This window comes from Podarcis tiliguerta (assembly GCF_965153285.1).
Source record: "Podarcis tiliguerta genome assembly, chromosome: 7".
Lineage (NCBI taxonomy): Eukaryota > Metazoa > Chordata > Lepidosauria > Squamata > Lacertidae > Podarcis > Podarcis tiliguerta.
This window is the reverse complement of record NC_139540.1, coordinates 20,589,562-20,605,388: the sequence shown is the minus strand read 5'-3', so window position 1 is coordinate 20,605,388 and position 15,827 is coordinate 20,589,562.

Sequence of the window (15,827 nt, the reverse complement as noted above, 5' to 3'; positions counted from 1 at the left end):
AAAAGTGAAGATTGTTGCAGAGATGTGGGGAACTGAATTTAAGACTGGAAAAAAAATGAGAAATTGAAACCCAATTTGTCAGATTTGTCCATCCCTATTCAGCATGAAATGACATAGTCTTACCACTCCATATTTGTGTAATCTAATCTATAAGGTACATCCCTTGGTCTGAGCTCACCATCCTCAAATTCTTTTCAAAGGGAAGGCAATAAGACTAAAACTGGTAGGGCTCCAGTTGCCACAACGCGCACTTAAAGGGACTTGGGGCTACCTAGTTGCACTTTCATGGTTGCGGGAACCTTTAGCAGAATACCCACACCACAGAGGCTGCAATGAGCTCTTTGAACAATGCAAGCCACTGCTTGTTATTGCAGCCATCAAACGTTGATCCTGCCTCTGCAAACCCACAGGATGTCTCAGCAAGTGCTGAAGGAAAACACAGCACGTAGTGCACGACTAAGAAACAGAAAAGAAAGATAAAGGAATTGGATGACAAACTAAAATTTTGCAGCTCAGTTGTCTCTTTCCTGCATGTGTTTTGGTGAAATTCTGGATCTCTTAAACATTGGCTGGTTCTGGAGTTGTTTATCTGCTCTTTTCCGGCCTCTCTGCAAACCCTTTAAAAGTTGCTGGCTAGTAATTTTCCATCTCTGTTTGTGATTTCTCCTTTCCTGTCCATATTGTACAGTGTTTGATGTCATCAGCTGTTGCCAAGGCAACCCAGAATCCTGAACTCAGGCTAGTCAGGGAAAGTGATGAAGGAATAAATTCCAGGAATATTTTATTTGTGTTTTCATTGATGCTGTTACATTTCAAGATACTCAGATTAATGTATATTAAAGGGAAGACAAAAGAGGCAACTAAACCTCTAAAAAGAGGAAACAAAGATAAATAAACAACAATAGGTTTGTGGAATGGCATAGATTTCTTTCAGCTCAGTGATGCTCAGGAACATCAGGCAAAACCTGAGTTGCTAAAGTCAGAATCTGGACTTGAGTTTCTCCAGCAACAACACAACAAGCTATGTTTTACCTTAAAGACAGTCTGGTGCTAAAGAGACAGTGTGGTGTAGTCGTCAGAGTGCTGGACAAGGGTTGGGGAGACTCAAGATCAAATCCCTGGGTAACTTTACAATAGCCAAGCTCTTTCAGCCTAGCATACCTCCCAGAGTTGTAGTGACGAAGGGGGAGAATGCCATACATCCTAAGCTCCTTGGAGGGAGGGAGGAAGGAAGGAAGGAAGGAAGGAAGGAAGGAAGGAAGGAAAGAAAGAAAGAAAGAAAGAAAGAAAGAAAGAAAGAAAGATACAAATGGTGCCAGTAGGGAATCCCAATGGCCTGGATGAGCTAGTCATTCCTGTGATAGATGACAGCATTCAGTGGCGTAGCGTGGGTTGTCAGTACCCGGGGCAAGGCAAGAAATTTGTGCCCCCTAACCCGTGGATTTGCGCCCCCTAACCCGTGGATTTGCGCCCCGGGCCCCCCTGCACTCCCCACGCTACGCCACTGACAGCATTCATCCCAGGGAGTGAGCAGCCTAGGAGAGAGTGTGAATTCCATCCTGCTTTTTGATCAACAGGCTTTGTTGGTAGTTGTTATGTACTGAGTTGAATAGGAGCCAAAAGGCAGCAATCTGATTGGTCCTAGAACAATAGGATTCAGAATGCAGCAGTCTGATTGGTCCACAGGAGCCACCGAATCCAGCTCCAGGTGGAAGTAAATCCGCAACTTGATTGGCCTACAGGTGAATCCCGGAATTAGCCAACCACGTGGGGCCCATTGTGTAAATAATGTATATAAAGCAGACATTCTGGGGGAACTTCCATTCCTCCTCACCACTATGAGCTGAATAAAGAGCATGAAATCCACTCTCGTATATTTCAGTAGTAAAGGTTGTACATCTCTCTATCAACTTCACCTGCTATGTAGGTGGCACCGTTTCTGAAGGAGAGAGATGCTGCCCCATTGACAGGCACATTTCTAACTTCCCAGGGCTGATTGCTATAAATTCATGATATGTGTGATAGAAGTTTCAAATAGTTGGAATACCATTGCCTGTTCCTGCTGCATGGCAAGTGGCTGGAGGCAGACTCAAATTGGTCCAGGGAAGCTGTACTACAGAGATGGTGAACCTGGGGGCACTTCAGATGCCACTGGACCAAAACTCCTGCCATCCCTGACTATTGGCCATTGTGACGGGCTGATGGGAGATGGAGTCCATCAAGTTATGGAAGGTCACTGCCCCCCCCATTGTGTGCTGTACTTGCTAACACTTGGCTTCAGGGACCAGGTGACCAGCTATGTAATTTTATAACCTGTGTGCCTTTGCTGCTCCATTGATCTTTCTTTACATGGTATGTTGTGTTGTATGTATTGTGACTTTGCTTTTAATTTCATTCATTAGAATCTACTAACAATTTACTGGTTTGGAGTGATTTTTTGTTTGTTAATTTAGCGTTTGCTTATTTTAAGAGTTGGTTTTATCGTGTAGCATTATACTAAAATATTGAATATTACGATTTAAGCTGTTTATTCTCGTAGCCACATTTTTCACGAGGACTTGTTTGCATTGGATTGGGTCGTTATAGGAATGCATGACCTTGGTTGTATATTTTGTTGTTTCTATGGTTTGTAAGCTGCCTTGGGTACAGCAATGTAGAAAGGTGGTACACAAATGAAAAAATGAAATGGAATTGAATTCAAGGTGGTGGTTCTTAACTCGAAAGCCCATTGTTGTCTGGGACTCACACACCAAACCACTGCCTTCTTCAAAATAATGGTTCATGCATTCTGTCACAGGACATGCCATCTGGCCTCATAGTTGACAGACATGCACAGAGCACAAACATCTGCAGGGAAGCAGCCTTTGCAACTGTGGAAGTAAACATCACAGGGTGTTTGTTTATATTATTAAGGCTGCAATGCAATATACACTTACCTGGGAGTCAGTACCACTGAACTCAGTGAGGCTTATTTCTGACAACACAGGCATAGGATTACACTGTAACTTCTTTCCTTCCAAGACTGCTAACAATAAAAACAACAGGAGGGACATCAAAACCCATTAAAACGACAATACAGCCACAATAAAATGGCAGCAGAACTGAACAGTGTCAATGAAATGTATCTCTGACAGAAGCTTGCCAGAATAGAATGGCCTGGGCTTTCATGGGCACTAGGACCGGTCCTACCTTTAAGCAAAGGGAGGTGGCTGCCTCAGGCGGCAGAACCTGCAGAACTGGTAGGGGCATTAAGGTGTTTGAGAGCAGAGCTGTGTCTGCACAGCTTTTCAGGTAGCCTGCTGCCCTCTGGTGGAGGACACCGTGTCATCCTTTAACTCAGGCAGCAAAGTGTTTTGGGCCAGCCCTATCAACACACATTTCCTAACTGGTGCTTAGATGAAAGGGAAAGGGAGCTTTTGGGTGGTCCCAATTACCTTCCTTTCTTTTCTGCTACCAAAATGCATGTTGCTGCTGGTTAGTAGATGTCAATAGTATGCAAACTGCAAAAGTCAGGGGTTTCTACAAGCACAGGTGCCGCCACCCCCATCCAAACAAGCACCATCATATTCCAAGGAAACATTCCAGCTGAAAAAAAAGTCATTGAGGAGGATAGCTGGAGAGACTTGGAGAGTTGCATTTGGCCCCTAGGCCCCAGGTTCCCCCACATATCTCCTCTTCACGGCAGACTCGATGCTGTGAAGATACATCATTTAAGGACAATTAAGATACCGCTTTAACAAAAAAATAAGCAGAACAAAGACTAGCTGCTTTTGCAAAATCCGTGAGGCCTCCCTCCCACCTGCTTTTCCGAAAGTATCTGATGATATTATTTTCACTTGTCTTGTTTGCTATCTGCAACTGCAAAAGGCTTTTAGAATTAACTGAGTAGGAGTCGCAAAGTGGAATTTCACTTAGTTGTTAATTGGAGATGTCTCAACAAGCTGAGAGTAAATAAAACAGCCTGGACATACGATTGGACTCCTCAGAGAAGCCAGTGGAAATGAAGCTGGTAGCCCCCCTTCCACCAGTGCCCTAAGAATTTCTTGTTTGTCCACAACAGAACATTTTTATTAGCTGTGCTTCACGTCTTCCTTCTGACACCACCGTGACCTTTCAATACTTAATTGAAAGCAAAGGCATTGCATGGCTCGCTTTGCACCCTAGCCTTTTGCCCCCCAGTTCTCCTTTAACAAGCTGCATACAACTTGTGCCAAGACCCAGGGATCGCTGTGGGAGAGAGCATTGTTGAAGGGAGTTCATGATCCTGGCATCTGTCACTGAAAGCTGGAGGACTGCTGGCACACAGGCCTGATCCATCCATTACCATCGTGGCATTGCTGTCTGCAGGGACCTGAGTTGTCTGCGTGTCGCTCCCCATTGTTATGCTGGTTGTGTCAAGAGGCGCCTGCATGCACGTGGTCTGAAGCGGACGGAAATGTCACCGGTGTTTTCTGCTAGCTTTGCTCAGCAGACAGGTTACAAGACTCGTCGCCTCAACAATGTGGGCTTTGCTCAGATAGTGAAGCAAGAAGAACAGCACCCAGGAGGCTCAGTCTCCCAGAGGCAACTGTGCAGCCAGGCTAATACATGAAGTAGGTATTTGAATTTGTATTTTATTTAAGGAATTTATGCCCTGCTTTTCACAATATGACTGAAATCAGTTGTGACTATTGCAGAAATTAATATTGCACAGCATGAAGCAACTGGATGCATAAAAACAGACTCCTTTTGGAATAAAACATTGTCCAGACCCATTAGATATTATTCAAAGCTTTACTTGCAGAGTTTTTTCAAAACAGAACAAAAAACACACAACAGTAAATGATACATCCAAACTGTTCCATAAGATCATGTGCATGCCCAGCACAGGCCCATCTTCTTAGAAATGCAATATCTTATATTCAGAGCTGACAAACATAGCTCTCTCTCTCTCTCTCTCTCTCTCTCTCTCTCTCTCTCTCTCTCCATTAGGCTGCATTTCAGACTGTTGTGTTCCTGGAGTGAGCCATTTACACAATCTACTCCCACTCTGGTTGGGAACAAAATACCAAAGGCAACTCCCTTCAAAATGGTGATTTGCAATTCAACACCTTAACCACCAGATCTAAGGTTAAACACTACATGTTAGCTAGCAGAGAACCACCACAGTTAATTATCACCTCATCTAGGATCTTAGAGAACTGCTCTTGCTCTTCATTAGCTTCAGCGGAATCTTCCTGTTAAGCCCTTTCAGAAATACATACAGGCATTCTCTATTTCAGTTATACTTAACAGTGACCTCTGTTTACAGGGATAGGAACCCTGAGAAAGGGAAAGGTTGGCAACTCAGGAGCCAACCCAAGTTTCTCTTCTGGGTCTCCAGTTTGCCCTGCCCCTGCTTCCCTTAAGCCTCCTTCTCATGAGCTTCTTCCTTCCATTAATACCTGCCTTTTACTGCTCAGCCACCATGCCCTTTTGTGACATCACAGGAAGTTCACAGGCAACAGCAAAAGCTGGGGAGGCATCACTTTCATCTCTTCAGACCTCACAATTGTGGGTGCAGTTCAGCAGTGATTTGATTGTGTGTTTGTTTACTATGAATTTATCTTTATAGTCTTCTCTTCATCTGCACTGATAATGGCCTGGGAGCATAATAAAACCGGTATAGGGAGTGTTTTCTGGCACAAGGACTGTTTTCTTTTGTAGAGAACCTTCCAGAAGCTGTATGCCAGCAATGGGCAGGATCAGAGGTATAGTGAAGTGGAGCAAGGAAGGTGACTTTTATCTTTGAACTGTGGGCTCGATTCCAGCTGCACAAAAGGCAGAGGCTTCTACCCTTCCACCTCCCAATATCTGAATCTAGTTAAACAAAAAGCACCATCATAGTTTAAGGAAACTTGAGGAGAGCGCAGAGGATCTGCTGAGGATCTTGGTATGTGGAGCATCTTGAGGAACAAGCAGATTGGCCTGGAGGGCTGCATTTGGCCCAAAGTGCAGAGGTTCCCTGTTCCTGACATAAATCCAGGGTGCTGAGAGTTGTTGAGAGACCCCCTCCCCCCCCCACAGATCTACATTTCACAGTTTTCCCCGGGAAGAGGGACTGATTGTTAAACCGCTCTTAGACTTGTAGCTGTGTGAGAGGAAGAGAGGCCTCCTAACAAGTCCCAGTGTCCAGAACAAACTACCGTTCCCAGAATCCTTTGGGGGAGGAAAGCGATGCCAGTTTAAAGCATATGATGCTTCTGCAAATGTAGGGTATGGATGTGACCTCAGCTCCGGCTCATAAGATCAGACAAGAGAACCCACTTGTAAACAATGGCACTGTGAATATAGAACGAGAGTTCTTATGCAGCTTTGTCTAAATATAAACTGTTGTTTTTTTTATGTTGTGGCTTTAAATGTGTGCAATTAACCCCTTCCCCCCAAAAAATTTTAAAAGCCAAATTTATACAATTAATATGTCAATCAGTATGTCAATCATTCCTGTTCCTAAAGTTCCCTGGATAAATTGACAGCTACTCTGCATTTTCTGTCTTATACTGACATCTAGTGGCTTTTATACAGTTCCTCTGCTTTCCTAGCAGACATGCTTACTGTGCCTATTACACAAATGCCTATTTGAAACACAGAATCGGAGCGTTGGAAGGGACCCCGAGGGTCATCTAGTCCAACCCCTTGCAATGCAGGAATCTAAATTAAAGCATCCATAACAGGTGGCCATCCTACATCTACTTAAACGCCACCAATGAAGGAGAGTCCACCACCTCCTGAAGGAGTCTGTTACACAAAATATATACTGGCTGAGTATATATGGAATTGTGCTGGAGGAGACTCCTGAGAGTCCCATGGACTGCAAGACAATCAAACCTATCCATTCTCCTGAGAGTCCCATGGACTGCAAGACAATCAAACAAATGTCTTCTAAATGTCAGATACAGTGGTACCTCGGGTTACATACGCTTCAGGTTATATACGCTTCAGTTACAGACTCCGCTAACCGAGAAATAGTGCTTCAGGTTAAGAACTTTGCTTCAGGATGAGAACAGAAATTGCGCTCCAGCGGCGGCAGCAGCAACGGGAGGCCCCATTAGCTAAAGTAGTGCTTCAGGTTAAGAACAGTTTCAGGTTAAGAACAGACCTCTGGAACGAATTAAGTACTTAACCCGAGGTACCACTATAGTTGTTTATTTCCTTGACATCTGATGGGAGGGCGTTCCACAGGGCGGGCACCACCACCGAGAAGGCCCTCTGCCTGCTTCCCTGCAACCTCACTTCTCGCGGTGATGGAACCACCAGAAGATCCTCAGAGCTGGATCTCAGTGTCCAGGCTGAACAATGGGGATGGAGACGCTCCTTCAGGTATACTGGACCAAGGCCATTTAGGGCTCTAAAGGTCAGGACCAACACTTTGAATTGTGCTTGGAAATGTATTCCATCTGCTTACAGTGGCCTCTTAAGTAACTTATAATTTTTTCCCATTCTTTTGCAAAGTCTCTGACCTCTTGGTTCCTGAGTTTTCCAGTCAACTTTGCCATTTCGACACAGTCAATCAGCTTGGTTTGCCATTCTTCTCTAGTAGGAACTCCGTCTATTTTCAACCTCTGGGCTAGTAGCATCCGGGTGGCTGTAGTCGCATACATAAAAAGTATTTTCTGGTAGAGTCCTTAAGGTGGTTGAATGGTGCCTTGTACACCTCCCTCTGGCAACTCCTGCAGCCAAACATATTCTTCTCCTTTCCTTTGGACCACATCAGTGAGGCCGGGGGTGGGGGTGTGTGGGTCTTGTCATCTTGGCAGCCCAGGACCTCCATACACTCTGCCCAGGCTTGCACACCAGGAAGGTCACTTTGCTGCAATTATTGCAGCAGTTTGATTTCATTGCCTCTTGAGACACTTTAGACATTTTTAACATCTTGCATCTTCATACATTTTGGTTAGATTGAAGTTGGATATTTTCATTTACATTTTGGCTTCGTATTGGAGCTTGGGTTTGCCCTGGACTTGTTTTGTGTTATCTGTCCTAAACCTACGTGAGAAAAAACAAATTGCACATTAGAAATATTTTAGGTTCTATCTCCACTTCATTTAGGTGAGATGCTGCCTAGGTTTTTGGCTTCTCTGTTTCTGCTTCCAGATAGATTTAGTTTTAGGAACAAAAAACCTAGCATTGAGCAAAAATGGCCTCCCAGAATTCCCCATGTTATTTGTGAATAATTACCGTAAATGCAGTGTGCGGAGGGGCACATTTTTCTTAATATTTTTGGGGTGTGTGTGAAATGATTCCATTGTTTCTCTCAGAAAATTATTTTCCCCTGAGAAATTTCAGTCTGAGCCCCTTGCTTTTGCCATCTATATTAAAATTAAATTAAATAGTATCAAAACTGGTTCCATATTACTGGTCAAAAATAAGATATTGCAAAATTGGAGAATCTATCTATCATCTATCTATCTATCTATCTATCTATCTATCTATCTATCTATCTATCTATCTATCATCTATCTATCTATCTATCATCTATCTATCTATCATCTATCTATTCTGCAAAGGCTGGGTAGTGGTGGTGCTGGTCTGAAATTGTCCAACAGATGAGAGGATGAAATGGGGAGGAAGAGTACAATTTATACCACCCTGTGTACATATTAACCAGTCAATCACCTTTATTGGCATAGAGAAAATACAAAAAAATATATGGATCAAAGTATAAAACTGGCATCTGTTCATAGAAGGAGATACTTATAGAACTACAGTAATAAATAAATACAGTAAATGGACAAAAGTACAAAGATTCACAAAATGTTTAGAGGTATGCGTACCCCTGCATCCCCCCGGAAAAAAGCACTGGATATAAGTCACTCTGCATTCAGAAAGAAATGGCGGGCAGGGAGATAGTAAATAGTAATTAATTAGTAAATAAATGATATTAGGAATAACCACACCTGCAATACTGCATGTCTGCCACTGTGTGGCACTGTGTCTAACCACAAGCTTTCAGGGCTTAGCTAAAGCAGTACGTGATTTTTCTTTGCAAATATATTTGACAAGCAGTGCCTGAAGGTGGGAGAGCCAAGTATTGTCAGCTTGAAATAATTCACTTCCAGCTGCCCAGGGGGTGCATCAGCCTCTTTCTCGGTTATCTCCCCAAGCATAATAAATAGCAAACACTGGGAATATTGGATGCATGCCTTCAGCACCAAGAAGTAAGCAGCTATGAAGTGCCCTTTATCAAAATCCACAATATATGTAGAAGTTGGAAGGATTGCATCTTGGGAAAGTAATAAAACATTTGCTACAAACCAGAATGGCTGACCTTCCTAATCACGATCTGGGTTCTTGGTGGCTGGATAGCAAAACAGCTAAACAGTCTCCTGGAAAGGCAGTCAAAATACTTTACTTTTGGACTGGAATTAATGAAGGGATGATTTCTGCCACCGACCCCTTTACCAGATGCAATAAATCCTTTGTGGTTTGTCCCTGCCTGTCCTAATCTACATAACCCCCTTTAGGTCAGGTCAGGTGTGGGGAGCATGCTGCCTTGCAGATGTGTTTGGCTCCAACTCCCATCATTCCTAGCCCGCTTGGCTATTGGCCAATGAGCAATGGATGATGGGAACTGGAGTTAAACACTTGCAAGGTCGCAGGTTCCCCATCTCTGGGTTAGGTGAAACTGATGCTCTTTCTAGTACAGTGGTACCTCGGCTTAAGAACTTAATTCTTTCCGGAGGTCCGTTCTTAACCTGAAACTGTTCTTAACCTGAGGTACCACTTTAGCTAATGGGGCCTCCCGCTGCTGCCGCCGCACGATTTCTGTTCTCATCCTGAAGCAAAGTTCTTAACCCGAGGTAATATTTCTGGGTTAGCAGAGTCTGTAACCTGAAGCGTCTGTAACCCGAGGTACCACTGTACAGCCATCTAGTGCAGGTGTTCTGAACCACAATTTCTTTCAGCCACAGACAACATAGGTATGCCAGTGGGGGATGATGGGAGTTGTAGTCCAAACCATATTGAAAGTACCAGGCTGGAGGAGAACCAACAGAGGGAACTAACCAATAGGCCATTGTTTAGAAGATGGGCACCTGCTTTATATATGATTTTTTTTTTGTAAAAAACCTCCATTAGCAGAAGCTTTGGGCATAATAGGGGAGTACAAAAGTCCACTCTGGATTACTGTTGTTTATTTTTTTGTTAAATATTTTATTGAAAGTTTTCAACGTAAGATCAATAAAAGCCAAACTAATCTAAAAAAGAAAGAAAAATACAGAAAAGCCAAAATAAGAGGGGGAAAAAATATAGGCGAGAGAGAAATTGTTATAAAAACTCCCTATCACAATTGTATCATATCCTTTATCTATACACAGAAAAGTGATTAATGAGGTTGTTTGCATGGCACCATTGCTGGAAAAAAGAAAGAAATCATTCTAATGGTAATAAATAGTTGTTGGCGATAACGGGTCGTCATTCAGCACTGAGGTAGTACATTCACTGCTTTTTATTTCCATTTTCAGCTTGGGTTAACAGATTATTATTATTATTAATGGCATAAGTGAGAGATGAAATGGATTAGCAGATAAGGCTATCTTGGTGAACTCCCACAGAAGTGGCTGGTCTGTAGGTACCCAAAAGCTGCAGCTGTGTTGTGCTGCTCTCAGCAACCTGGTCCTGCTGAAAATAGCTATGATGCTTATAAATTGCTTGCAACTTAGGTTTAACAGAGCACAGGGAGAAGAACGCTTGCCCAGGGCGTGTCTCCTGTGGCAGGATAGGGGAGGCAGAGGCAGAGTGGAGAGAAACTTTGACCAGGGGCAGCGGGTGGTCAAAATATGTGCAAATAAAGCCAATGGGAACGAGATGTTTTAAGATTGCTTGGCAGCTGAAGGTATCACACAATTCATGCAGAGAAGTGGTCAGCAGGCCAGATTTGGACCAGGTAGACTTGGACTGAAAATCCACACCCAGGCATTCAACCCAGTAGGGTCAGGAAGATCTGTCCATTTTGGTTTCTCTAGGTTTCTCATTTTTCCAATGGCTCATTTTACTACAACGAGAAACCAAGCCTTTAATGGCACCAGCCTAGGTGTTATGTACTGAGTTGAATAGGATCCAAAATGCAGCAGTCTGACTGGTCCTAGAACAATGCAGCAGTCTGATTGGTCCGCAGGAGCCACCCAATCCAGCTCCAGGTGGAAGTGAATCCACAACCTGATTGGCCTACAGGAAAATCCCGGAATTAGCCAATCATGTGCAGCCCATTGTGTAAATAATGTATATAAAGCAGATATTTTGGGGGAACTTTCATTCTTCCTCACCACTATGAGCTGAATAAAGAGCATGAAATCCACTCTCAACTCCGAGTATATTTCACTAGTCCTGACCCCCACTTACCTGGAAATAAGCACTACTGAGTTCAACAGGACTTCCTTCTGGGTAGACATGGTTAGGGTTTACACATGTTGCTTGCTCCACCCACTTTTGCCTTTGGCTCCACCCACCATGGACAGGTGGCCCTTGAATGGTTGCCTACAGAAGGGAATATGGCCCTTGAGCTGAATAAGGAGGTTCCACACAGCTGCCCAGAAGCATCCTGAAGTGATGCAAAAATATAAATAATGAAAACATGCACTAAAAACAATTTCAGTTCCAATCTAATTGGATAAAAATCTCCCCTTGCTGGGGCTTGCTGGGAAAGGAACTAACTGAAGACAAAGCCTCAAACCTTGGCATTTCCATGCACAGCTGCCTCTGCACTAGGCAGTTTTCTGCCATCTCAACAAGTCACTTCCAAAATGGACTTCAGGATTGTGGCAGCAATAAACAGGAATCAAACCCCTCCTCTGAGAAGTCCAGCCAGAGTCCCAGGCGTTAAGGGCAATAAACGTCTCACAAATGCATTCTGGGAAAATCTCCAACACTTCTTAATTTCCCACACCCCAAATCTGTGGGCCATGCAATATTTGGGCGATAGCTTTGCCCACAAAAACCGTGGGGGGCTAAATCCACCAAGCTGCAACTTCAGGAGCAGCTACATTTTAATGTCACCCTTGTGAATTTAGATACAGGGAGATATTAAAACAGATGGACGCTGTTCAATTTCATGTCCGCCCCATGTCCATTTGTGTCTCTGGGCAGGCTTGGTTCTGGTTTTATTTCTCATTGGCAAGTCGCTCTTTCTCACGCTGGTCCTAAAATCCTCGCTGAAGTCTTCTAAGACCCACCTGCATCACTGAGACCCCTGTCTTGTCGTTCAGCAGAGGCAGATTTAGGGCAGTGCAACCGGTTCCGCCACATGGATACTGAGCCTAGGGCGTTGCAGCTATGACATTGTGAATTGAGCAGAGGGGAAGGAGAGAGGTGGTGGCAGGGAACCAAATTTTGGCCTCTCACAGGGCGCTGCTGAAATTAGAGCTACCAAGATCTGCCCCTGCACTCAATCTGCACAGAACAGTACAGGGTTTTTCCACCCCCTGGCAGGGAAGGTTGGAGGCTAATCATAAGAATTATTCGGATGCACTGGGTTGTATCCAACTAAATCATTGCGCATGCTGAACAATTTCCACAAGTGCAACAGGACTCCCCTCCGCCTTCCTCATGGAGAGCTTTGTGAATACCGAGAGCTGATGGGATGGTTAAATGGGATGCATCAAAATTATAGTTAGAGCAAAACTGTCCTCCATCGTTAATGCGGAAACGGACCCCACAATATGGAATTAAAAACTGCTTTTTCTTCCCCTGAGGCATTTATCTGGCTCTGTTTCTTGTTTGTTGACTACTGGAAAATAAAATAGTGGTGCCACTTGCTCATTGTGCTAAGTTAATAAATATTACCCCTCTTGTTTGCAGGAATGTCAAGTGAATAGCTATACTTTGCCCAAGAATGCGCTCTCATTCACATGCAAACAACGGTATTCACTCCAGTGTGAACAAGTGCATTCGCTTCCTCTTGGACTATTTGCTGCCTTGTTTTCACATGTCAGTCACTATTTGCTTGCATTAACGAAGGTTCTCACTGGGAACTGAAAGCAATGAGAGGGGAGACCATCGGCAGAGCCATCCTTGGCTGCAGAGGAAGAAGGAACGGACCATGCCATCAGGATGCATCCTCAGGTTGCTCTTTGGTAGTTTCTCAAATGTTTCCAGGTCAACCTGGGTACCAGTTTAGTTCTCTTCAGGTCTTACCTGCTGGGCTCCACTCCTTTTTTGCACCCGCTTCATGTCTGATGCTTTCCTGCCTCCAGGTCCCTTTGGACAGACACCACAGCTGTTGAACAACTTGGTTTTGGATGGCCTTATTCTGCACAGTATCCTTAAACCAGTGGCTCATGGCTATGGCTGGCCTGTGATCTTTCAGGTACTCAAGCTTGCCTCTGCCTTAGAGTTGAACTTGTATGTGTCATTGAATGCATTCATGCATTTAACAAGTCTAGTCCCTGTCCCACAGAACAACATCTATGGGAGAGCCCAATCAGGATCAGGGCAGCAGTGTGTGGGCAAGAGTGGGTGTCAGTGCCAATCACCACTCCACTTCCCTACCCCTTTAAAAAACAATCTGGCAAAAAGCTGCTATTTGCTCTGGGAGAGAAGCTTTCAGTGGCACCAATGGATTTCTCTTGAAGGGTACATATACAGAGATGTTTTCAAGCGGACAATTTGCAGTGTGAGAACAGAGGTGGTGGTGCCGCTCCCATGAGGAGCCTGTACCACTTTGGTGAAGCATGCTTGGCTTGGTTGGCCCTTCGCCACCAAGTTTCCAAACCACTTTCTGTCAGCCTGCCTGGGTGCATCCAAGCCGTTCCCTCGCAGGCCGAGACTGAAAGACGGCACTTCACCCCTCTTTGCCATTTGCTCCTTGTGGCGGCCGGGTGCGTTCAACTTGTCACAGCTCCCCTCTTAGGCACGCACATCGTTTTTCATGGAACGTAAAACCTGATTAACGTGAAATATCATCCGCTTTATTCGGAGATTAGGAGGGTCTCTGTAGAAATAACGGGATGAAAGACTACCTCCCGGTGGACATATTTAAATGACACATTTGGAAACACATAAAATTGTTATGGAAATTTAAGCCCTCTGTTGGAAAGGAAAGTTGGGAGAAACAAAATGACGACGTCTCGGTAATGATAACAGAACAATTAGGCACTGGGGTTTTGTATTGGGGGGGGGGGGGTTGTACAACATATAACAAAATGTGAAGCTCCAGCTGCCTGCTTTGGGCCAGCTTCCCAGCTGCTGTAAATTGTTGTAGCTCCATTCAAGTTGGAGATGTTTGCCTGTGTTACATCAGCAGGGGAGCCTATATAACTTGTCTCCTGCTGGAATGGGTTTTAATGAAGAGTCCATCTTAGTTATACAGACCATAAACACTGGGGATTTCAACTATGGAATAACGTCTGAATGAGGATTTCCTTGTCAATTTTGCTCAGCCCATAACTTTCCCCCTTTGGAACAAAGGGATAGGAAGGTGAGTGTTTGCTATTTGAAATTGCCCTGTAATGTTTTGAGAATCCTCCCTTCAAATTACAGATGGTGAGGCTGATTTATTGCAGTTCTTTTTTCCTGTGGTGAGAAATGCATAAACTCTCATGCCATTGGAAGTAGGGGTGGCCCGATACATTTTTCTGCTGTTCTTCCCTCTCTGTTCCACACGCAGAAGCCATATTAGAGTAGCACCTGAATGTTAGGCCACATTTGCACCTTACATTTAAAGCACTATTAAATCACTTTGAAGTCATGGCTCTGCCCAAACAATTCTGGGGACTGTAGTTGGTTAAGGGTGATGAAAGTTGTTAGGAGACACCCACCCACCCCACGTTTCCCTCACATAAATATTCCAAGAGTTACCTTTGAAGAGGACTTGACTCCAGAATGTGGCAGCTAGACTGGTGACTGGCGGTTGCGCTGGGACCATATGACACCGGTCCTAAAGGATCTGCACTGGCTCCCAGCACATTTCCAAGCACAACTGAAAGTGTTGGTGCTGACCTTTAAAGCCCTAAACAGCCTTGGTCCGGTATACCTGAGAGTCTCCATCCCCATCATTCAGCCCAAACACTGAGGTCCACCTCTGAGGGCCTTCTGGTGGTTCCATCACTGCAAGAAGTGAAGGTACAGGGAACCAGGCAGGAATTAAGAAGACCCTGATCATGGCTTTCCTTCCTTACATCCTCTTGGGCCCAATCTGAATTATTGTGCTAGTTGCTGGCATTAAATGAGAAGTTAAGCTTATCAGCAGGCAGAACAATAACCAGAGAATGTGGTCAGTATTTTAGGAGGAGAAATGCTCATGGCCTGTATCAAGGCAGCGTTGCGGGTGACCTTGGCAAAGAGAAGCTGGGAGGCAAAGGCATAACAATAATCCCATCTAGCAGGAATGCTCGACCTTCATGATGTCTAGCTGGAGAGTGGAGGCTCTGTAGGTGGGTGTTTAATTTAGCCAAAGCAAAGAATTCCACACAGACGTAGCCTGCCTCTTCAGGAATGCAGTTAATAACAAAGGAGGTCTTTCCTTCTCTCCTGCCCCTCTCCAATAAACCCTCTTCCATGCCAACAAAATCCCTGCTGAAAGTGGCTTTGCCCATGATGCACAAGCATGGAGAGAAGACGGTGGAGAAACTCACACATCTTCCAATACTTCCAAGAACTTCATCTCTAAGATGCAGTGTAAGGAGATGTGTTTAGAGGAAGGGGCAAAGCTCAGTAGAAGAACACCTCCTTTGCATTCAGAAGGTTGCCTTTCAGTCCCCTGCATCTCCAGGTAGGTCTGGAGAAGGGTCTCCTCCTCTCTGAAATCTTGGGGAGCTGCTACTAGTCAGTGTGGTTGAGGGCTGAGGAACCCTGTGAGCCTAATCCAGACCACC